The sequence below is a fragment of the Rousettus aegyptiacus genome, unplaced genomic scaffold (assembly GCF_014176215.1).
Source record: "Rousettus aegyptiacus isolate mRouAeg1 unplaced genomic scaffold, mRouAeg1.p scaffold_m13_p_3, whole genome shotgun sequence".
NCBI classification, from domain to species: domain Eukaryota; kingdom Metazoa; phylum Chordata; class Mammalia; order Chiroptera; family Pteropodidae; genus Rousettus; species Rousettus aegyptiacus.
This window is the reverse complement of record NW_023416306.1, coordinates 47,804,094-47,828,860: the sequence shown is the minus strand read 5'-3', so window position 1 is coordinate 47,828,860 and position 24,767 is coordinate 47,804,094. Positions and strand designations below refer to the sequence as shown.

Here is a 24,767-nt window from a genome sequence, read left to right as displayed (position 1 = left end):
GAGGATAAGAATTTAAAAAATCATCTCTGCCATAGAAGCTAATTGTGTGTTTTTAATTAATTGCTCCAATTAGTCTCCACTCTTCTAGTTATGATACTCTATAAGCGTCAGCTGGGATGCTTATGGAAGTGGAAATTGCTGTAATGGTCAGGTACTCATCAAGTAAAACTCTTACTATGTGCAATTAGCTTCCCTTCTTGATTTCATGGCAGCCCTGGGGAATGTGATGAGCAGCATGGATGCAGCTTTGCCACAGAACGAATGGCATCAATCCATTCTATTTCTATAATTTTGATAGCCTAAATATTTTATTATAGATAAAAGTTGGTCATCAAAGATTGAACAATTAATGATGGGATAATTTAAAAGACTAGTCTTGCCCCTTTGTTAAATTTTGTGATTTAAATTTTGACAACTAAGAGCACTAGATGGTGTATAGTTAAGGGCTTAGAGGAAAATGTCTTTCAGAGATTTCAACTAAACACTTTAGAAGCATTCTTAACATATTATTGATATAGATATTTGTGATTAGCACATTTATTTGTTCATTATATCATCGCAAATAAGAAAGATGAGGTTAGGCTATTTTAGTTATATACCTGGGACTCATAAAACTTTTTTCCTCAAATATTCAGGCTTTTCCTTCTGTAGCCTAAAATTTTATTATATGATAAAATTTGCTTTCAAATAGAGCTAGTGCACTATGGCACTTACTGTTATATGATTATTTAATAATTAGAATTTTTCTACCACAATCTATTATTTTGTGGTTTCTTTTCTTTTTTATTTTTACTATAGTGATGTTGATTAACAAAATCCAGTAAGTTTCAGCTGTACATTTAACAGTAAGACATATATATATTACATTGTGTATTCACTTCCCACAGTTAGATTTCTTTCTGTCATCACATATTTGACCCCTTTTACCCCATCTGTCTCCCCTCTCCCTCCTCCTCTGGTAACCACTAGTCTATTGTCCATGTCCATGAGTCTGCTTGTACTGTGAAATGTTACATGCAGAAAAGTGTACAAGACATATAAATAGATAGCTTGTTGGTTTTCCATGAAGTAAAAATCCCTGTAAGCACACCCAGGTTAAGAAATAAAATATTGATAGCAACCCAGAAGTCCTTATTTCTCCTCCTGATCCTTCCTTCCTCCCCACAAAAAGGCAACCATTTTGAAGAAATCATTCAATTTGACTTTCATTCTTATGTTTTGAGAAGATGGATATTGATCTCATTGCTTCTTTGAAAGCAAATTTTTAAAAACTCTAACTACATTTAAAACTTTTCTCTTTGTATTTTGTTTTCAGCAGTTTTACTATCATTTGCCTAGGTGAGGATTTATTTATCCTACTTAGAGTTCATAGGACATCTTGAACCCACAATTTCTTTTTCATCATTTTGGAAAATTCTCAGCCACTATTCCTTGAAATGTTACTTTGGTCTCATTTTTTCTCTCCTTTCCCTCTAGGATTTCAGAAGTGTGCTTGATCTTTTTGCTATTTTCTCTTCTCTTTTACCTCTTTTAAAAATATTTTTCAACTTTTTGTCTTATGCTTCAATCTCTGTTTTTTCTTATTCACTAGTTCTAGTTTATTAAGTCTCTCTTCAGCTGTGTATCAGCTGTTCTCAACTGATCCATTGAGGTCTTTATTTGGTTACTGTATTTTTTCAATTCTAGAATTTCTACTTAGTTATTTTTCAATCTGATATATCCTTTAAAAATAATTTCTATTCTGTGCTGAATTCACAATTCATTCTTTTATTTCCTGGAAAGAGTAAGCCTAGTTTTGTTTTTATGGTCTGGATATTTCATTGCTATTCATGACATATGAACCTTGATGAATGTCACAGAGCTGATGCAGTGTTACCCTTGGCCATGTATTCAGTGTATTCCTGACATGGTGGTAACAAAAGAGCCAACTAAGATTCTCTTCAGATTTATTTATAGACTTTCCTTTTTATTATGAAAAATTCATAATATATACTGAAAAAGAAGAAAAAGTGTATGAATTCCCTTAAGTACATCACCCAGTTTTAACAATTATCAACATTTAGCAACCGCAGTAGTTTCAAGGTTCATGTCTGATAAGTCTAGTATCTGGATCTACTGTGGGTTTATTTCCATTTTCTGTTGGTTCTGTTTTTTCTCTTTCTCATCTTCTTGCTAATGTTTTATTGTGTTTCAGAAATTGTATTGATAAATCATTTGTAGACATAATTTGATGTCTAGGATAATTTTTTTTTTTTTTTTGCAGGGAAGATGTATGTGTTCTACTACATGCCTGGCAGATGTTGCATCTGGACTCACCTTAATCTAATTTAGGGATGAAGATTATTCAAAGCTGAACTGAAGTTACTATAAGAGCCAGCTGCCTCTGGTCCACTCTGTTAGAGTGACCCAGGCTCTTTCCTAAACCCAAGACTACATTTGTCACTCTATCCCCAAGAGATTGTCAAAAGCGCTGCTTAGCATTTTGACTGCCTCTTCCTGAATTGGTAAACTACTCCAGAGGAAAAACCCAAACACTAACCTTTACTATCCTGTTAGCTCTCCAGTATGTCAAGCAGTATATGTATATGTAGTACATGTACATCATGAGTGTGTGTGTGTACACACCTTAGTTAGCCTTAGCTGGAGGATTGGTCTAAATCTCCTGGTCTACCATTACTAAAGCAATAGCCTATTCTATGTATTTCTTAAACAGTATCTCATCCTGCAGAACTTTATACTAATCATTTTTAAAAAGAAAGTTAAATGGTAATATACAATGATTGTATATGTATTAATTGATTTCTATATTTATCAGTAAGAATTTATTGATCGCTGTTTCTATAAACTACTTGTGTGTTCTCAGATTCAACCCTTGCTGCTTTTCTTCTCTGATTTGTATCATACATTCAGGCTCTTTCACTCTTTGGCTTCCAAGTAGGTGCGACCAAAAGAAGGAACTGTCAAAAAAAAAAAAAATTGAGGGGCAAGAACTGGTAAGAGAAATCAGGGCATTCTCATCAATCCTTTTACTTCCTTGGATGTCTCTGATGGTAGCTATGTCTCCTCCATGGTTCCAGCTCTTACTGGCTTCTGGGCTGTGGTAACAGCTCTTCCCATTGTCTTCCCTATTCCTAAGGGGAGTAGAAATACCCTGTTGTTGCTAACTCATGGGTTGTCTTACCCCATTTGGCTTCTCAACCCTTTTATTACTCAGTTCCCTCCAATTCCACCCTATCATAATTCCCACTGTTTTAAAGACCTAGTACAGTTACTTATTTTGTCTATAGGGTTTTATTATGGTATGAAGTATATGATACACAGTTATTATCTTCAAGGAAGGTATAATCTTGACAAGGAATAAAAGACATCTGCATATGAGGAAATTACAGATGACCACATGTTAAGAGTCTGACTTAATGGTTTGCAGTAGAAGGCCAAAGCAACTCAAAGAAGGGAAAAACCTCTGGAATTCTAATAACCTTTAGGTGGAAGTGAGGTAAGTCATATAATAGAAAAACACTCCAGGTGGAAGACAGGATCAAAGAATTGAAGTAAGAAATTTCTGGAAAACAAAATTTTTGTTCAAAATCTTCAAGTAAAAGCAGCTTTTGAAATTATTTTCCATTCAAACTACTGGCTTTTATGAGTAATGTGGCGATTCTCAGGCACACTTTGAAAAATATTTAAACTTTGAAAAACATTTAAAACTATTTGATGTGATGGCGTTTTCAATCTCACGTTATGTATTTGGTTACTGGTCCTAAACTTGAGTATCACTAGAAATTACATTGTCATTCACTGCCAAAAAGCTCTGTCATTTCAGGTGCTACCAACAGACAGCCAGTTGAAAGCTGAGCAATGAATAATAGTCATAAAGCTCTTGAGCAGATACATGTTTTTCCAGCGAATCAGGTTCATAAGTGCATGATGAGATTCTCTTTGTAAGCAGGGATGTCCCTGTGCTTTGGGTGGACTGAGGAATCTGAAATAAGTTAGGAGATAGAAGGCATAATGTGAAAGCAATTGCTTAGATGTGGAGTGATACTCCGTAGCTGATTTTTATTGTCTTGCCAAGCTGTGGGCAAGCCCAGTGCTAGAGTGTTGACATGCCTCTCTGTTTAGTGTATGTTATCTTGATATAGTCAGTGGGAAGATCATTGAGTTCGTGTCTGTTCTGAGTTTGAAACTCTTCTTTGATCCTTTTTGGCTGTTTGTTTTTGGGTAAAGAATTTAACTACTTATTTAAAATTAATTTATTTTTTAATTACAGTTGACATACAATATTATATTAGTTTCAGATATGCAACATGGTGATTAGATATTTCTGTACCTTATGACATGATCACCCTGATAAGTCTAATACCCATCCGTCACCATACATAGTTATTACAATATTATTGACCATATTCCCCATGCTGTACTTTACATCCACGTGACTATTTTTATTACTGGCAATTTTTACTTAATCCATGGAAATTTAACTTCTTGAGTTTTGCCTTCCTCTCTGTAAATTAGGAAGAGTAATGCAATCTCTTAGGAGGCTATCGCAATAATTTAGGTGAAAGTGCTTAGTAAACTGTCTTACGATGTAGCTATTTCTTGCATAAACATGTGATACCTCCCCACTATATCCAAGCTACTATACTTGTCCAGGTTATAAAATTTGCTAGGGTAGAGATAATAGACACCTAACTGCACTTTCACGTAAGATCTTGTGCTTAAAATACAGATGAGGGAGAATCGCATTATTTTCTTTTTGCTTTTTTTATTTTCCATTTTTCAATTGCCACTCTTAAAACTCTGGCCCCTGGCCCATAGAATGTTTATACTCATTTTACATATTACCCATATGACCTGCTTGGCTCTGCTCCAAAGGCGGAGATTGAAATAAGTAAATGATCTCTTTATTTGCTTTATTACTAAGCTCCATTTCCTCTCCTTACAACCCGGAGTTCTCATAATACATACATGGCGTAAGACATACATGAACTAACAAGTCATTATTTACAAAGCACATTTTTCCCCCTCTTTAGGGCCTTATTAGCAATTGACATTTTTAAGATTTTAACTTCTAGGCAGTCTCCTCATCAAGTATTCCTTGGCTCCATTCTGTTCATCACCCTATAGCCACTCACAGTTAAACCATCTGCTAAAAATCATAAGAAATAGGCAAGTTTCTAGCTTTTCCTACCCAGAACAAGTGCTGAAACTAGTCACATTATTTACTGGGAGAATAATAGCCTTTTGCACTTTATGCTTGTCACCCAACAACAGTAATATGTTTGGCATAAACTGCCTACTAATTACTTTTATTATTCCAGAAGTTTCTTTAGCAACAGTTCTCCCTTGTCCCCAATACTCCCAAATTTCAAATGTCTAAAAATACCATCATAACTATATCCCCAAAGAAAAAATAAATTATAGCATACACATTTCTCTATTCGCATCTCCACCTTGCCTCTATCATTGCCAAATCTTTTAACCATTCACACCAAAAAATGCTAAAAGTCTATCATGATTTCTCAAAGAGAAATTTAAGAGTTCTCTTAACTCAGATGTGAGGAACAATTGAATATTGTCCCTGCTTTCCTTAAAAAATAACAACAAAAACCCAACAAAGTACGGTCTGTATTTTAAATTTTACGAAACAGTTTTAAGCTATCGGAAGCCTAGAAAGCATATGTAAATACTGAGTTTCTGAATGCCAAAATTTAACCTGGAATTTGAAAGTAGATAATGAAGACACTCAAGTAGTTGAAATAAATGAAATAGCACCCACGGATCACATTCAAACTTTTAAGCTAAATATGATCAGGCAGTTCACAGCAGATTAGCAGCTGTGAATCAGGAATGGAACTGTAGGCACCCTATGTCCTTGTTAGCCAGGCTGCCATAACACAACACCACAGATACTTTCTTCTGTGAAGGCTAGGGAGTCCAAGATCAAGGGGCCGGTCAGTTCAGTTCCTGGTAAGGGCCTTTGACTTGCCTTGTAGCCCACCATCTTCTCACATGACCCTCCCTCAGTGAATGCATGTGAGGAAAGAGAGAGAGCAAACTCTCTAGTGTCTTTTCTTGTAAGGGCACTAATGCCATCATGAGGGTCTCACCATTAAGACCTCAGAGGAAAACCTATTCACCTTCCAAAAGCCCCATTTCCAAATACCTTCACTTTGGGGCTTAGGGTTTCAATTTATGAATTTTAGGAGGACAAAATTCAGTCCATTGCATTCTACTAAAGTCAGGTATACTAGCAAGAGCCAAAAGAGAAATAGTCCCTTGATAGGGACTATTAGAGAGAAAAAAAACTATTATAACATTTTATTTTTAAGAGGGACCAATTAGTTCAGGGGACATGTCACTCTGTGGGGGTCGTGGTTCCTGAGGGCATCGTGATTTATAGTAATCAGTCTGATTCATTAAGAACAGGCCAAAGCAGTTTCAGAGCCCTCTGTCTAAGAAGGAAGAGTGTACTCTATTTCAGAATTATTTTTGTCAATGTACTTAAAATATCGATGTGTCTGTGGATTGTAATCAATCATGTGAAATATCCATTTATATTGGTGGTTTGTTTTCCCAAAACCTGATAAATCTCATGCATTAACAAACAATAAGTATTTTATTGGATCAGTCCATAGGACACTGTTTTCAAAGAACAATTTTCTTTTAAACTGAATTATGCAAGAGCTAACAAAATTTAGTGTTGATACGTCAGTCATTGAAAATCATTCATCAGGTCGTTCATTTCCTAGCACTCAGGCTGAAAAGTTTATCACAATTCTTTCTTATCCAGGCATGTCTATGCATGGCAAGTCTTATTGTCCTTTGATTTAGAGCTGGTAATACAGACTGGGGGCTCAATAGAAGAGAGGACTTAGTTTGACCACAATTCTTTCACTTGGGCCAAGGCACAACAATTTCCTGATTTGTCTGCCCTTTGTCTAAGAGCCTTCTCTCTTGTTAACAGCCCTTTCTGGACTCTTGTGATTGCAATAGCCCGATTTCCCTTTTTACTGCCTGCCATACTTACCATGCAATCAGCACCTGTTTCCACAATGAGGCTTATCTTGCCAAAAGTCCAGGATATTCTAAGTCAGTTGGCTGCAGTTTCCTATATCAGTCCCTACAATAGAGATGGCCTTGCCAAGGGACCATAATAATTGATATTACTTGGCTAAGGTGCCCTATACTCTCAATGATGTTTGGAAAAATACGGTCAGTTTCTGCCTCCACAATTCTCTTTTTATGTAGGTTTTTACTTCAGAGAAACCCCCATGTGGCTGACAAAGTCCTTCTTTAGCTATATTAAAAACTTTGAGTTCTGGTCTCACCGGTGGTAGTACTGGGCTGTCTTGCTAAGGTAACACTGCAGATCTTGGTTATGAGCCATTATGTCCTGATTTTAGAGTTATGCCTGGGCATAATCTTACTCTTTTAGATCTGTGTTCTTTAGGAGGATGCCTCTCTGTAGTATCCCCAAATCAATATTTACTGAATAATGCTATATACTTCATGCTTTATCTCATATCCACATATATAATCTATTAGCAGATCCCAGTGGCTCCATCTAAAAAATGTATCTTGATTCTACTGATTTTTCTCACCACTTCCACAGCCGTCGCTCTAGCTCAGGCTTCCAACACACCAAGAATGTTCCTGCCTTGGCGTTTCTGCACCTGCTACATGTTCTGGAGGGATAGGACTGTTCTTTTCTTCTGATATGTGATGTCTCAGCCCTACTTCATTCTGAGCTCTGTGCATATATTCTGTCATTGGAGAAGCCCTCCCTGACCACCCTATCTAAACAAATAGCCTCCTACTCCCATTGCATATTACTTGCCTCTTTTCACCCTACTCATTTATTGGCTCATTAATTTTTTGTCCTTCCCCATCCACTAAAATATGAGCCCCACTAGGGCTCAATCATAGCTATATTCCCAAACTCTAGAACAGTGTGCGGCAACTAGTATGCCCTCAGTAGATATTTGTTGGTTAATTGACAGAATGTTCCTTATCTTCTTGAACCTGCACAGCAAAGCTTTCAGGTATTAGGTGCTGGCATTCCAATTTTGTAAATGAACTGAAAAAGCAGGCTGAGTCACTTGCCTATAGAATATGGCTACTATGGAGCTGAGATCTGAATTTTGGTCCTCAGGACTCCAAGTTCAGTGTCCAGCATATCACACTTTTAACCCCATGTAATGATGAGGAACTCCAGTGATGTTAGTGAGTGCTGGGAGATGGTACTCCAGGACTTGGCCGTTGATGTTCATGGGCAGGACAGAAACAATAGCTTATACTTGATTTTACAGTTGATAATGAAATTTCTCAGGAAGCTAAGTTGTGGCCCTCCCACATATCTATTAATCAGGCCTCTTCAGTTTCAATATGGAGAACATCCAAGTTTAGTTTTCTGTGTTCTTGGCATTCTGTCTTAGTTAACAAGTCAAAACTTGCTGATTAGTCATAAAGTTGCAGTAATTACTTATTTCTTCACCTCCTGCCAAATAGGTAACCATACAGGAACAGAGTATGTATAGTCTGGGTCCAGAGCCAGAAGACAGGAAGTTAACCAGGTCAGAATCATTTCTTCAAGGATCAGAGTCAAATGACCAACCACAGATCCAAGAATATTAGACATTAAATTTTCAGGGTTTTTAGCAACAGGGTCTTCATATTGATGGATTACCGGCCCATTACAAGAATGCCTGGCTGGTGTTAGACAAGGAAAGCCCTGGCAACTAAGTGCCCACACTTGCCTTTTGATGCTGCCTCTTAGACCAAAGCAAGGCAAGATCAGGGGCCCCAGACAGTGCGTGCCTCTTGAATACACTGCCCCAGCCATGAGACGTCAAAAGGCTCTATGAAAGGCCGCTAGTGCATGTATTACTTTGTGTTACTTGGTTAATGACAACCCTAGCAAAGTAATACAAACAGACATGCAGTTTGAAGGACTCTAGCCCTAAAGGTTTTAGGAACTTAAAAACCACACATATGAATCAGGACTACTTTAGAAAGAAATATTCTCAGGTGCTAGATCATGCTGGGCTTGGTAAATTCAATGGTAGAATGAGAAATAATCCTGACTGGATACTCTGGCTACATGGATGTTTTGTGCTTTATGATTCTACTAGCTCATTCACTCAGTGAATATATTTTTTTAAGCGCCTGCTATGTACCAGCTTTGACCTAGGTGTAAGAAATACAGAATGATTGGCACGGGGATTTGTCCTCAAGGAACTAGTTATGGATGACTGTTGCTATGGAATGAGGTCTTATGACGTACGTAAGAGCAGAGCACCTAACCCAGCAGGGTGGTTTTTCCAGCTTGCGTTCTCACAGTCGATGGACTTACACTTGGTCTTTTCCTTACTTATTTCTCCTAAAGTCCTCTTTCTTATTGATCTTCTCCAGTTCTTTTTTTTTTTTTCTATATTACTAAGTATTAGATGTCATCCTAGGATGTATAGTAATTCAGTTGGGCTCCCAGGAAGGCTTTCAGAGAACATGATGCAGTTAATCAGACTTCATGTTAAGTCTGACCCAGAGTATTATCATCTATCTGACTCGATTCCAGAAAAGAGAACCACCTTCTGTGACCTTTCTCTTGTGTTTCAGACCATAAATAGGTGCTGGGGCCCTGCCAACTTGAGGCACTGTGGTTCATAAGGGCCTGTCAGTTTCTCACAAACATTATATAGCAGTAGAATTACTATGCCACCCAAAGTGACTCATAAAATCTGGACTTCTTAAAAAGGGAATATTAGAAATCTCACCTCTTACCTATCACTAGAATGAAATTATAAGTTCTGGTTCTCAGTTGAGTGCCCAAAAGAGTCACTAGAGGAACCAAAGGAGAAATCTGGGAAACAATACTTTGATTTTCCCAAGGGATATATTAGGGAGCAGGCAAAGTAGAAGTTTTAAGTGGTATTTTTAATCTAGGATTGTGATAAAATAGAAATGATGCTTGATACCTACTTGTACTTGATATCTAGTGTATCTATTTTTATTCAGAGTTCTTCAAAGAAAGAGGGGTGGGAGATTTATTTAAGGAATCATTTCATATGAATATGGGGGATGGCGAGTACAAAATCTGCAACATAGGCCAACAGGCTGGAAGCTCACGCAGGGTTTCTCTGAAACAGAATTCCTCTTTTGTGGGAAACTTCGATTTTGCAATTAAGGTCCTCAACTGATTGTATGATACTACCCACGATATGGAGAATAATCTGCTTTATTTAAAGTCTGCAAATTATAAATGTTAATCACTTCTACAAAATACCTTCTCAGCAACATCTAGGCTACTGTTTGACCAAACAACTGTGTACCATAACCTCACCAAGTTGACACAGAAAATTAACCATCACACTACTCTTAACTAAAAGAAGTCATGTGAATTCTTCATCATGTTATTGAATAAGAATTTCAGTGATGGTAACAAGTAATCACAAAAATTCTCTACACTTTATATTCGTCTCTCTTTGTATGCTTTTCATCTTAAAGTTTTGAGCCACTGCTTCACAAGGCAGGCAAGTCCATCATTTAATAACTCATAGTTGACAAGCCCTTGCTTGAATTGATTTAGTCCCAATCCCTCTTCATATAACTGACATGCCTTAAGTGCCGTTGTACCCTCTGGAACAACACTGAAGCAGGATGAAGACCAATTCATCTAAAATAATGTCCAATGTGTGTTCTATGAGATATTCATTTTGTGTAATGCTCAGTGTGCGGGTGGGGGATAGAGAAGGTTCTGTGGTCAAATAAGGTTGGGAAACATTGCTTATAAGTTCTTACTTTGGAAGATTTATGTGACTCATATCAACGGCTTTGAAATTCTGCAGCAAAGAAAGAAGTTAAACTAAACTTTAACTTAGCATTTCCCAGACACCTGACCTTGAAAAATCCCCTTTCTTCTTTTCAATACCATTCTACGCAATATAAATTGAAAAAGTCTACAAAAGTTTCTGACACCATCAATAAACAGCCTTTAATTTAGATGCTCTGTCTCTATGGTTACCCCATGATTGTTGTATTAGAGCTCTAGAACACGCACCCCAGTTCTTAAAATAATAGCAATTTATTATTTCTCCCAAGTCTATAGTTCATGGGTGATTCCAATGATCTGGGCTGGTCTTGACTGATCTTAGGTGGGTTTGCTCATGTATCTGCAGAGGTGGGTAATCAGGGAGCTGGCTAGTCTAGTCTAGCCTTGGCCGGGATGACTCAGCTTTATTAAATGTGCCTCTCATATTGTTCCAGCAGTCTATCCTGGGTTATTCTCATTGTAGTGACAAAGATTGAAGCAGAGGAAATGGAAGCAGGCGAGCAAATGCTTTTCTAAGTCTCCATTTGCACCAACTTTGCTAAAATTATGTTGGCGAAAGCAAGTCCCTTGGGAAAGCTCAAGGTGGCAGGGTTCTACAGAGTTATAGGGCAAAGGGGAAGGATATGGGGTGGCCATTAATTGACACAATTGGTTATACTCTTCTCTAATGCAACTGTCAGATGCAAATCTGATAAATGATGTCAAAATAGGTTCATTGAAATTGCCAGGGGGTGCATAGTAAAATTGCAGGTCCTCAGATTCCCACCCCTCAGAGATGCTTAGAGTGGGAGTGGGTAACTATAGTTCTAAAAACTCCTCAAGTAATACCGATGACGAATATGTTTGTGAACCCCTGGTCTAGAACTCTTTTCTGTTTAACAATATTAATTAAGCTCTTATGATGATAAGTGTCTCAAGGGATATAAAAAGAGGTTTAAGTTGAAGATGGTGTTTCTTCCCAATGAGCTTCTAATTTCTGGCAAATAAGACCAATGTGTGATAGTTATGTAGCAGCAGAAGAGTTTTCAATTCCATTGGTGTCATGACTCTTCCCTGGCCTAAAATCTGTCCTGGCTCTAGGGATCTATGCTATTAGATCATTTTATTATCTAACTGAAACATATCATTCTGTGTGTGCCATTCCCTTAGTCAGGGGGCAGTTGTGGGAGAGAGACTGAGCCAAGGGTAGTGCAAATTTAGCTAGACTTAAAAGGGGCTGGGAATAGATGTTTTCTTCCCAGAGGACCAAGGATGCCAGGGGATCAGTAGAGTTACTATTGTAAGTGGATTATGTATGAAAATGTATTAGTACCAAGCATCTGTAGACTGAATAAAGGAATCTCCCAAATATACATACAACTGTTTTCCCCAAAGATATTTATATACTGTTATGATTAATAATAAATAGGCATTACTGAAGTCATTATAACCGATTATTTGTGTATTTATATATAATCTCAGTCAACAGAGAGTGAATATATAACTAATTATTATTTTGTGGAAGTTCATATAACTTTTTCAGTTCAAAAGTTAGGGACTGTATTAGTCTGTTCCTGCTGCCATAATAAAATACAGCAAATTAAGTGGTTTGAACAACATATATTTATTTTCTCACAGCTCTGAAGACTGGAAGTTTTTGATCAAGGTGCCAGCAGTGTTGATATCCGATGGGAGCCCTCTTCCTGGCTTGTCCTCACAGTGTCCTCACATGGCCTTTTCTCTGTGTAAGTGCAGATGGAGAGCTCTGTGACTCTTCCTCCTCCTATGAGAATATTAGGCCACCAGATTAAGGCCACACCCTCTTGCCCTCATTTAACCTTAATTACCTTCTTAAAGGCCCTATCTCCAAATAGTCACATTGAGGGTCCGGGCTTCAACATATGCATTTTGTGTGTGTGTGTGGGAGTAGGGGTCACAATTTAGTCTATAGCAAGAGCCGTTGTGTTAGACCATTATTGAATGTAATAAAATGCTTTCACCCCTTATCGATGCCATTTAGAGTTCAGAAGCTTCCCTAGCTCAGACATTTAGGGTGCTGACTCTCAGTCATTTTTGGATTGTAGCTATCTGAGGTTGCTGAAAAGATCCCTTGGCCTCCCTACGTCATGTGTTCCATCTAAATTATATAAAGAAATAGGGCCGAAAATATGTGGATTGTAGGCTTACTTTAAAAATCAGTCTACGGCCATGCCACTCTGAACAAGCCCAATCCCGTCTGATCTCGAAAGCTAAGCAGGGTTGGGCTTGGTTAGTACTTGAATGGGAGACCACCTAGGACTACCAGGTGCTGGAGGCATAAATAAAATTTAAAATAAGGGATTATCAACTGATAAGGTCCTTGCAATCTATGAGGTCAACCAAAGGTTGCCTTGCCTAAAAACAAATAAACAAACAAACAAAAACAAAATAAAAATAAATTGATAACCTTGTATATAGGTTTTATATCCTAGAACATTGCTATACAAACTTAAATAATCAGATTGTCTTATTATGGTCATCTTGATCATGTGTTGCACTTTTAAAAGAGGAAGCAAAATTTCTTCACATCACCAATGAGTATGCAGTATAAATGCATATTTTATATCTTTATCAATAAGGGCATAGTTGGTTAATACTTGACTTGCAATGCCTTTGTATTTTCATTATAACTATCAGAATATTTTAGTGTTCTCATCTGCATATGTGCTTTGTTGGAAGCTAAGAAGGTAAACGTTATGGCATAAGGGTTAAGAGAGAGGTCTCTAAAAGCCAAGGTCCGCAAACTATGACCTACAGGCCAAGACCTGCATGCTGCCTTTTTTTATAAAGTTTTGTCGGAACACAGCTGTGCCCATTTGTTTACATAGGGTCTATGGCTGCTTTCGGGCTGCAATAGCAAAATTGAGTAGAGATGAAATGGCCTACAAAACCGAAAACATTTACCATTTGACCTTTCATAGAAAAAGTTTGCCAACCCCTAATCTAGAATAAAGATCCTTGAGTTCAAATTCTGGTTCAGCAGTTTATAGCTGCATAATCTCAGGCAAGCTATCTAGCCTCTCTGTGGCTCGGTTTCCTCATCTATAAAATGAGAACAATAATATTACCTGCCTCAAAGGGGTGTTAAGAGAGTTAAATGAGCATGTAAAGATCTTAGCATAGGGTATGAACTAAAAAAGCCACTCAAACAGTAGTTGTTATTATAACTGAATACGCCACAGCAAACTAAATTTGTAATGAAGATGCTAAACTAAGAGCAATTTATAATTAGAAAGGAAATTAACAGTAACTAAAAGCCTGACCGGCTTATCAACAGTGGTGAGGCTCCTCCCTATTTGTCCTTTCTAAAAACTTGCAGGAATTCTGTTTTTTATGTAGAGCATGCCCACTGGGAGCTTTTGAGCACTGGCAAGAATTGCCTGGCACTGAGCCATCTTAGGAGAATATAGATTAATCCTTAGTAAACTCTGGCAATATACTATGTTTAGTTCATTAATAACACAATTAGTAACCCTTAATAATTCACTTAGTAATTTACCAGTAAATAGCCTTTAGCCATTCATAAAAATAGAAGTCAGTGGAATTAAATTACTTTTGGTTTTGTTCATAGCCTACCAGATCATCCTTTGTAACTATCTCACCCTAACTCTAACCTTTTCCTAACTGGATAGGCCGCCATCTAATTCATAAGTGTCAATGAAACCAAGTCATAGATTCAATTCCTAGTTACACTATCAACTTGATTTTCTCCTGTGGCCACAGACTGTACCTTTCACAGTGGTCAGCTGTGGAAAATTGACCCCTGGCAAAGAATGAGTAGTATTATGGGTGAGTTTAAATATCTTAGCCCCAATGAAAAATATACCCCAGCGATGAGTGGTAGGTCAGTAGCATCATGTTTTGTTAAAGGAAGTTCATAACCCAAGAGAAAAGGGCAGTGGAGTTTGCTCCCAGTTTACCTTAGGGGTTATGTGAGGTCATTGGCAGTTACTTCCATCAGGGGTTAGTTTTGCAATTGGATGGTTAACACCTGGAATAGCAGTCATAAAGAATAAACTGGTTGTTTAATTAGGAGTAGGAAGTGTGAATAGAAAGTTCCATGTCTAATCGGTTGGTTGTTTTGATCCTTATCACTGTCAGAAGTCACTTCACAGGATTTCAAAATGAAATGCAAATAATCATTAACCTGTGAACATGACTAGAAAAGAGCCATTAAGAATGGTTATTCAGAGGCACAGCAAGCTTCCTTTACCACAGTAAACTCTAATTGTATTTTCTTTTTTAAATAGACAATAGATTTTTTAAAAAAATTCCTATGGGTGGTTTGTGCACAAAATGCCCCACACTCAATACCTGGTCTTTTCTTATTTCTCGTGCTCTGACAGTCTCTCTGGTTTGTGAGAGTTTTGGCAGAGCCCTCCCTCTTTGTTCTTCCTCTTCTGTCTCTATTTCTTCAAGTTCTGCAGCTACCTGAAGATCTCCCTCCTTTGCTCTCCACCTCCCCCAATGGTTTTCTCATTTTTCATTCCTGTCCTTGAAGACTCCTTGCAAACCCAGCCTAACTTCAATCAAGTGAAAGTGAGCTGTCTATATCCAACTTTTTTTTCCCTGGGTCAGAAATTACTAGATAATGTATTATTGAAAAGAAAGAAGGACATAAAAAAATGTAGGCGTGAATTTACAATTCTTGTTCACCTTGTTTTTTAAAACAACATATATTTCTTGATTATAAAAGAAATATTTGTTCATCGTAGGAAGTTTGGCAAAATAACACTAATAGAGAAAAACGTAATCACCCATAATCCTACCATACAGCAAAGCTACCCTTAATATTTTACTGTATTTCTTTTTTCTCTTCACTCATATATTAATTACATTTATATCTGCATACATTTCTGTTAAAAAGTTACATTATAATAATGTTATATTTATAGAGTGCTTACTCTGTACTAAGTCTATGCCAGACATTTTATGTATATTGTTTAATTTTCATTATAACCCTATGAAGTATGACCTATTATTATCATGTAAAAATGAGGAAATAGGGTCCAGAGAATAAAATTACTTGACCAAGATAAGTAAGGATGAACACTCAAGCAGATCAGAGCTCATAGTATTAACACTATGCTATTCTGGTCACTGTTCTGCTCCATTAATTTTAGATTTAATTATTTAAGTTTAATTTAGTGATTCGAGGATCAATTTTTAAAAACCTGAATTATCTTTGAAAAAAATAATTTAATGTGTATTAATAATGGCTCAAAATACATAAATTTAAATTTCTTAACAGAGTGCCTTTTTTGCCTTCCATAAAATGGGTTGAAGAATCATTACACATAGGAAATGCCATAAACTGAACTCTAGTCTTATCATTATCCTTGTTTCTCATTCCTACTTTACTGTTCTAAATGAACTAATAAATTTGTCAGATAAGAAAGAGAGGAGGCAAAATCCTTTCATTAACCCACAAAGGATTCACATTCAACTTCTTCCTCCACTAACTCCTTCTGAATAACCATTACACTCATAAATACTAAATCCATTTGCTTGCTTTCTCATTCTACTCTCCTAATAGTTCCCCATGGTATTAATCATGAAATGTGCAGGAGTTGAAGTTCTTACCTGACTTAGCAACATATGACAAAGTTATGATTTCCCTAATGATTGAGTAGATCAAACGTATATAAACATTTTATTGTTCTGTTATATTTTATCAGTATGTAATGTGCATTTTCTTCTATTAGTGATTTATGTCTTATTAAATAATGCTCTGCCATAGTGTAATTAGAAATTCAACCTCATCCCCATCTAAAAATATTTTTGTGGGAAAATATTATTTGAAATTATTATACATGTGTACATTTACAACCTGCTTTGCCACATGATGGTTCAGTGATTTATACATTTTAAAGGGCTGAGTAATTCTCAGTTCTTCAGATGTATTTACTTATTTGTGAACAAGTAAAGTATATCTTATAAATGAGCTTCAGGGGGCACTGCTGCAGAATTTCTTTGAACTGTTGTCATTTGGTTCCTGGATTTCCTGTGAAATATCAGCACAACTGCTTATTACTAAGAAAGCAGAAAAAATGAGGTATTCTTGCAGTACCTGATTTCAAATGCTGAATAATACAGTTAATTTAGAATAATAAGATTTTAGGCTATAACAGATAGGCGATATAAGATAAAATTATTCACTTCAGCCCCTTCATTTTATGGCTGGATGAGGAAACTGAGTTTCTGGCTTGCCCAAGTTCAATAGCTGGAAGAGACGTCTCCTGCCGAAGAACAACCAAATCTTCTATAGTATCTTAAAGTAGAAGGCATTTTCCTGTTTCACTATTCCCCAAAGGTTTTTGGGTTTAGAAAAACTATCTGGAAAATTGAACACTTCCTCATATCCATAGCCTCTGAAATGGAGTGGCCTCCCACTCTCCCACAACTTCTGCAGCTAGGGGTATGCAAATATCATCCAAATGGTCAAGGTTTTGAATTACTTTTAGAGGTACAGAAAAATTGCAAGAATAGTGCAGAGAGTCTATATATGTCCTTGTCCCAGCATATGCCAATTTAGCATCTTGCACGTCACAGTATAATTATCATAACCAGTATATTAACATTGCTGTAATACCATGAACTAAACTAAAGACTCTGCTTGAACTTCAGTCTGAAGTATTCAACTAATGTCTTTTTGCTGTTGTTGTTGTTCCCAAGATTCAATTCAGAATTTCGCACTGCATTTAGTTGTTATGTCTCTGTGGTCTCCTGTAATCTGCAGTAGTTCCTAAGTCCTTCCTTATGACCTTAATACCCCACTCCACCCCACCCCCCAAAAAAACAGTATTGATCAATTAGTTTGCTGCATGTCACTCTATTCATCCTGTCTGGAATCTTCCCACAATTGGACTGAGGTCTTCGAGAACAGCAGGAATGATCTTCATCCTTCTCAGTACTTTGAATCACAGCATTCGGGATATCAATATGTATTATGACTGGTGATATCAGTCTTGATCACCTGGTCAAGATGGTGACCACCAGACTTTTCTACAATAAAGTTACTGCCTCAGTGGCCAAAGATGGAACAATTTGAGTAATAATAATAATAATAATAATAGCATTAGATTATAACTTATTAAATAATATAAATATCCATGAGTTCATAGTGATATAAAGAAGTAACTAGTAAAATCCATACAGTCAATTCTTGTTATTCGCAGTAGTTATGCTCTATAAAAATCTCAGTGAGTGAACACTGAATTAGCTAACACTGATCCATTGTTCCTAGAGAAAACATGGATTAGGTTCCTGCAAACCTATGGTCAAAACCTTTCCACCAGTTGATCAATACATAATTTGGTTTAATTTGTATTTCTACTTAAAGTCACCTTTTTAAATATGGTCTATTGATGCATTAACATTGAACTCACAGCCAACAGCACTGTAACTCACCTGAATGAAGTCTGTCTAATGCACAAAATGTGGAACTAAATAGATGAAAAGGGGATCCTTGCTTACGGGATGAGAGCAGTAATGGGGCAGAGCACCACCTTGTTTGACCTCAACTGAGAACGTGTGCTTTGGGTGGCTCAAAATTTTCATGGCTGTACATGTCCAGGAATGATCAAGAAAGTGCCATGAGTGTTGACTTTGGGGTTACAAATAAATTTTACCAAGTAGGCAAGTTCTTAAATACATAATCTATGAATGATGAGAATGGACTGTGTATGTAATGACAGCTCTTTTTTAAGGAGAATTTCAGATAATAAATGTGATAAGAACAAATGGCATAGAAAATGACCACTATGCAACACCCACAGAGGTTATTATTGAGGAGGACCTACCAATGGGTACTAGAAATAGGGAGCAAAGGTTTGAGAACAAATAAATTTGCATAGTTTCAAAGTATGTCCCCCAAGACATTTGTTGACTACAAGGGAAATATAGTAAATTTATATTTATTTTTAAATTTAATATTGTATCATTTTTATATTTTTCAAATATTTATATAACAACAGATATTGGCTACAAATACATATAAATAGATATATGTGCTCAAATTCTTGTTGATAAGGTCGTTTCCTTTTTTGGGGGGGGGATTTTATGTCTGGATAATTAGCTAGTATTCACTCAAAGATGTTAATTTATGTATAACTGGAAAAAATCAAAGAAGCTGCCACATCAAGGGTGGACTTGAAACTCTTAAGCATCACTCTCTGTGTGAAATCATCCCAGGTAGAAGTCCACATTTGCTTTTCAGTGTTCCCACTATGTCCTATTTGAATAGACTAGAACTATCTATTTTACACGATGGAATTGATTGTGTATGCACTTGTCTCCCGAACAGTGTATTTCCTGAGTATAGTAACTGTCTCCTCGATCTTTATATCTCTAGTAATGAGCATAGCAAGTCACATAGTAAATGCTCAATAAACTTTAATTGGGAATGGGGTATCACGGGATGGAACAGGGTAGCATCTAAGATTAAAACCTTGGTTCCGCTGGGCAACCACTGTCAAATTTTTTCAGACAAGTTTTTGTTCTTGCCATATTTCCAGATATTAATGTTTATCTCCTGCCCATGGTGAAAACAAGCACGCCCTTTGCATTATTTAAAGGTACATGAAAATGAAGACAGGCCTTTTGAAGAACACTTGGTTCAAGGGAATTTTCTTATTTCACATCTTAGTTCAAATGTGATCTTAGGTATTTTATTCACATACCTAACTCTTTCCTAATAATGGCGCTACTATTGCGTCCAGGGTCAAAAGAGATTGATAGCCATATTAGGGATTTTATGAAGCAGCTTATCTGAAAAAGCTTTTAGTGTCATGGTTGGTTTGAGCACTTGGATGGTTTCAGGTTGAACCAAATTTATTAGTCAGGACAGCTAACACATTACAAACAGTTCCCTAATTCCAGAGACTTTATATAACACGTTGTTGTTGTTGTTGTTGTTGTTGTTGTTGTTGTTGTTGTTTTGCTCATAAACAGTGCAATGTAGCATTCCTAGTCAAGAAGTTTTTTCAAGGACTCAGGCTTATTCCATCTTGTGGCTCTATCTACCCCCAGGTCCTCAGAATCCTCCCCCTTCAGCTAGTGGGTTTTATGGGTCAGGTCTAGAAGTTGTTTCCTGCCTTTTGCCCACATTCTCTTGGATGTAAATTAATCATATTCCCACCCCTATGTGCAAGACATGCTGAAAAATGTTTAACTTTGTGTACCCAGGAGAAAAAAGGGAAATTGTTTAGTGAACAACTAGGCATTCTCTTTCACCAACTCGGCCTGGCGTCTCTCCTCTGAATTTTCACGTCATTTGTTTTCCTTATTCTTCTTAAGAAACTTAATATATTTCATTGTATTTATTCATTAATTATGAAACCCATTGTTAACATAATGGACTCTTGCAACATGCCAGTTGAGGGAGGTTTTAAAGAAAACTCAATATATTAACACTTTTACAACAGTAGGATCATACTGACCATTAGTTATAATTTTAAAAATTCATTTATTGACATATACATCTCTATATTGGATTTTTTTTACTAGAATTTCATTTTGAGCACATTAAGAGTAAAGGAATCAATAGATTAAGAAATAGCACCTACAAGAAACTGACATCTGTATGTAAAATGGGATAATAGAGGGGAAGTAAGGTAAATTTAAGGAGAATAGCTGAGGGTATTTTGGTTCTGAAACAGACAGTATAGCATGGTGGTTCAGTGCTCAGACTTGGGTTTAAATTCAAAGTGAGCATAATCATCATAATCACGATTATTTTGTATGGACAAAATAGTTATATTTAAGTCAATAGTCAAAGTACTTCTTTGTGATATAAATGTAATACCATTATCTATATATTGTAGCTTTACATTTTGCTGACCAACACCCTTCCAGACTATGCTTCTTTATTTGTTAGATGGACATGATGCTAGTATTTACCCAATAGGGTTGCCAAGAGGTTAAAATAAGTCAGTAGATAGAAAGTGCCTGGTATATAGTAAATGTTCAATAACTATTAGCTATTATGACACTATATATGAATTTAGAAACAGTAGGTGACAGGCTTTTAATCAGTGATTCTCTATCTGGGATGATTTACTCCACCCCATTCCCCAGGGAACATTTGACAATATCTGGAGACAATTTTAGTTTCACAGCTGGGGAGAGGCCCTACTGTCATCTAGTGGGTTGGGACCAAGGGTGCTGCCCAATGTGGATAGCAGCCCTCCACAACAGAGAATTAACCTGCCCCAGTCATCAGTAATGCTGAGGTTGAGAAACTCTGCTTCAAAGGAACATATGTGCTATAGGTACTGTCATAGGTTGGCTGAGGGATGTAGGGTGGGGGGACGTTGCCTTCCGAATCACGCAATTAAGAAGTAAACTCTCTGATCATCCATTTACATGTCTGGAATAGAGGTCAATAGTACCCAATTCACCTGGTTTTTGTGGAGATGAAATGAAAGACTGTACTCTGTACTTAACTCTTTTATAAACTAATGTACTATGTAAGTTAGTTCTAAATCATTTAGAACTTTTATTATTCTTTTTATTATTTCCTCACTAAGCTGCCTTTTTAGATATTTTTTTCCCATAATTGCTTCCTCCCACCATGATATTTTAATACCACAGGTATACTGTATGTCTATTTAGTCAGATAGGGTTGAGGTTTGGAAGGTCATAAACAACTGTCATATCTAAGATTTTTTTTTGCCCCATAAGAACCAGTTTTTGCCCCCTTGGGTCAATATATCACCATTAAGAATGCCTGTTTGAAATAAAAGGGAGATGAATTCTGAAAGTAAAAACTGTTTATTTTTATTCTCCATGATGTTTTAATTACCGGTTAAATTAAATGAAAAGTAGCTTAACATCGCAAGTTCTGCACTTTGGATCATGTTGAGACAGCAATGGGAAACTCGAAAATAAAAATAATACTATCTATCTAAAATGCTTATAGCTTAAATAAGATCAAAATGCCTATGGCATTTAAATGGACAACAATGTTCATACAAATGAGTAGTGATTTAGTGAAATCTGAAAATGCAAAAATAAAATGTGGTAGAGGAAAAAAAATACAAGAAACTGAAGAGAAGATGAAAGCTTTCTAGTGAGGCAACTAATCTGTATTTAAACTTATCATAAGAAAGAAACATAAAAGGAAGGTTTGAGACGTAATAAGATGGAAGGGAAATTGCTAGATAAAGAAGCAGAAGGAAATAATAACTTTCTTTTTGTAGGTAAACGTTTCTACATAACTAGGTAATATTTTTCTGCTTTGTTTGAAAAGGAGAGATGAAGCCCAGCTAAATCTGCAGTGAGAGGCATGTCACACATCGGAGATGATTGAAAGTTTACAGCCTATAGAATAGTTATCTGGTAATCAGTCAAGCGGTAGGTCTGGGAAGGATCTATATTGCCTGGTTTATTTTCATCTATTCCTTTTGTTGCTCACTCCTCCACTTCCTGCATATAAATCCTCAGCAGGGGGTCCTGTCTGAGCGCTCAGCCTTATCTCTTACCACATCATCTATACACACCCTAGTCTCCTGTCAGCGCAGTCTCTCAGCCTCCCAGAAGTTCTTGTGAGTTCCCACTTCCTTACTTTTGCTTGCAACCAATACTTCTATTTGCATTGCCTTCTAAGTGTTTTACTGTCTATCTTCATTCTCTTTTAATTGCTACTTCTCCATACTGACATTGATGTATGTACAGTATACGATGATATATATGATGTATAGTAAGGTATGTCACTTACAGGTGAGATTCAGAGAAGTCCATGATCCCCTGAGGTTACATACTTTGAATGACTAGAATCCAGGTCTCTCACTCAGAATCTGACATGCTTTCTACTCTTGTGGTCTGGGTCTACCTCGCTATTTGATTCACATGTCGTAGGCCTTTAATTAGCATTTTTTTTCTGCTGATGAAGGTATGGATAGGTATTATTACCTTGAAGATGGATGAATGATGGTAAATAGAAATATCAGTGATCTGTATTATAAATTTTTATTTTATCCTGCTCATTTGTTAGCATGTGACAGCAACTAGAAATAAAACTTTGACTCTTTACCTTTTTGTTTGTCAGTGTTTTGGTATCGTCCAAGAGGAAAGATAAACGTTGACTCCACATTATGAATATCTTACATGTTGGTTCTACATAGCATATCGTGAGTTTTTAGGTATATGCTATAGGTAAGTAAATACGTAAATAGAGGCCAGGGTGTTCACAGGCAGTGGTGGGGGTTACACTCCTTGGAGGTAGAATTTGTTGCACTTATTTTTGTATCCACAAGCTTAGTTAGTGCTTAACACATGTTTACTGAAGCAAAGAATCTATTGTGTTTCTCCTCCATAGGGGGTGTCTGCCAAGACCATAGCAATTCTTCCTCTGGGAACTCAGAATTGATATTGGCTATTTCTTCCCTGAATTTCCACACCCAAACCAGCCATAGTTAACCAAGAGCGAAGAGCATGGAACACCTGACCAGAGCTGGGCCAAATTCCCATCCTTGAAATTTGGAATCAAGACCCTGAGGGACTGAGGGTCTGTCTTGAGGGCTAAATCCAGAGCATATAAATACAGATGCTGTTATGGAGCTGTTTTGTGGGTTGAAGACTGGAAAAAGCTAGATTTCCAAGATAAAAGACTGAAGCTATTACACAGAAGAACAGACAGAATATAGAGAGAGATTCTTGAGGAAATCTAGCCCATTTCTAAGTCTTAGTTGCATTTCTGCATTTGATTACATGAGATACCTTGTGTTTTTATAATAAATTCTCTATTGTGTTAAAATTGGTTTAAGTGTTGCTTTTGATCATTTGTAACTAAAAATCTATCACCATATCAAAATATCAGGTTTCTCTTTTCAATTAAAGAAATTATACTAAGAAATTATACTAAACAAATCATTTGGGATGTTACATATGAAAAAAACAGTTTTGGGGGAACCAGTGAAATAATGCTGAGGGACTTTGTGCACTGTTAGTTTTGGTTAATTTTGGTTAGTAATGGATAATTTTTCCTGCAGGATGAAGCAGGAGCATGATGAAAGAAAAACAGTAAGTGCCTAAAAATTATAGACAATAGTCAATGATAAAGCAAAGGAATAAAGAGTTAAAACAGGATGCATAAGGAAAAAGAGTCATCCCTCCTTGCTTTCTGAACTTCAGCTCTTATATCCAACCATTTGCTAAATCCTGTGTCTTCCTACCTAACTTGGGTCTCTCTGTATCCACTCTAAGTGGCTGTTATTCCACAATGGCCTTCTGTAAATGGACTACTGGCAGCCACTCTTGCCAACAGTGTTTCTCTACACTGTGACTAGAGTCATCTTCTAAAAATGACCAGTTGATCCTGTTGATCCTGTCATCCTATCCAGGTTAGACTTGTAGATACTTCCTTTTGCTCTTCCCCAGAAAGGCCTGTAATATACAGCCACTGTCCACCTGTCCAGCCTCATCTGTACCCCACTCTTCACCCTGTTCCTATACCTGCCATAGGCTTTCTTTCAGTTTCTTGCCTTGTCAGCCTCCCTCTACTGGGAGGCTTTTGCCCATGTCTTTCTCCTGGAGCAATCTTTTCTGTCACCTTTACTCAGCTTTCCTTAGCTTCTCTGTAGATCAATTATTCCTGGTAGAATACTGTGTACCCATCTTTTCTACCATTTGTCATAGTAGTGGCTTTGCTTTTAGTTTTCATAATTGGATTATCTGTTTATTCTACTAGACCATAAACTCTACTAGGGCAGGGAGTCCCTGCTATAGTCCTAGCCTATAAGAAGATGCTTAATAGGAGATTAAGAAATATTTAGAAATATTTATTGAATGAATAAATAAATATATAGAAAGGTAGAAGAAATAAACAGCAGACAAACATACCAAAAACAAAAACGAAAAGAAGCAGTCTCCAACTTTCATACCCATTTTCAAAGATTGGCTTTACACAGTTTGATTA

The 24,767-nt window shown here is 36.7% G+C and overlaps 1 long non-coding RNA gene and 1 pseudogene across 4 annotated transcripts in view; both read left to right on the top strand.

Moving 5' to 3' along the window:
* Positions 1-24,767, top strand: part of LOC118614952 — a 93,312-nt gene that overhangs the window by 3,139 nt on the left and 65,406 nt on the right. The window contains exons 1-2 of one of the 4 annotated variants that reach the window (XR_004956176.1): positions 12,509-12,555; positions 23,169-23,872. The exons of 1 other annotated variant lie outside the window; for it this stretch is intronic. This is a non-coding gene — a long non-coding RNA (uncharacterized LOC118614952). Of the gene's footprint in view, positions 1-12,507; positions 12,556-23,168; positions 23,873-24,767 lie in introns of those variants that run through there. 2 more of the 4 variants (XR_004956180.1, XR_004956175.1) reach the window with 2 other exon arrangements.
* LOC118601493 lies at positions 13,009-13,127 on the top strand (annotated as a pseudogene).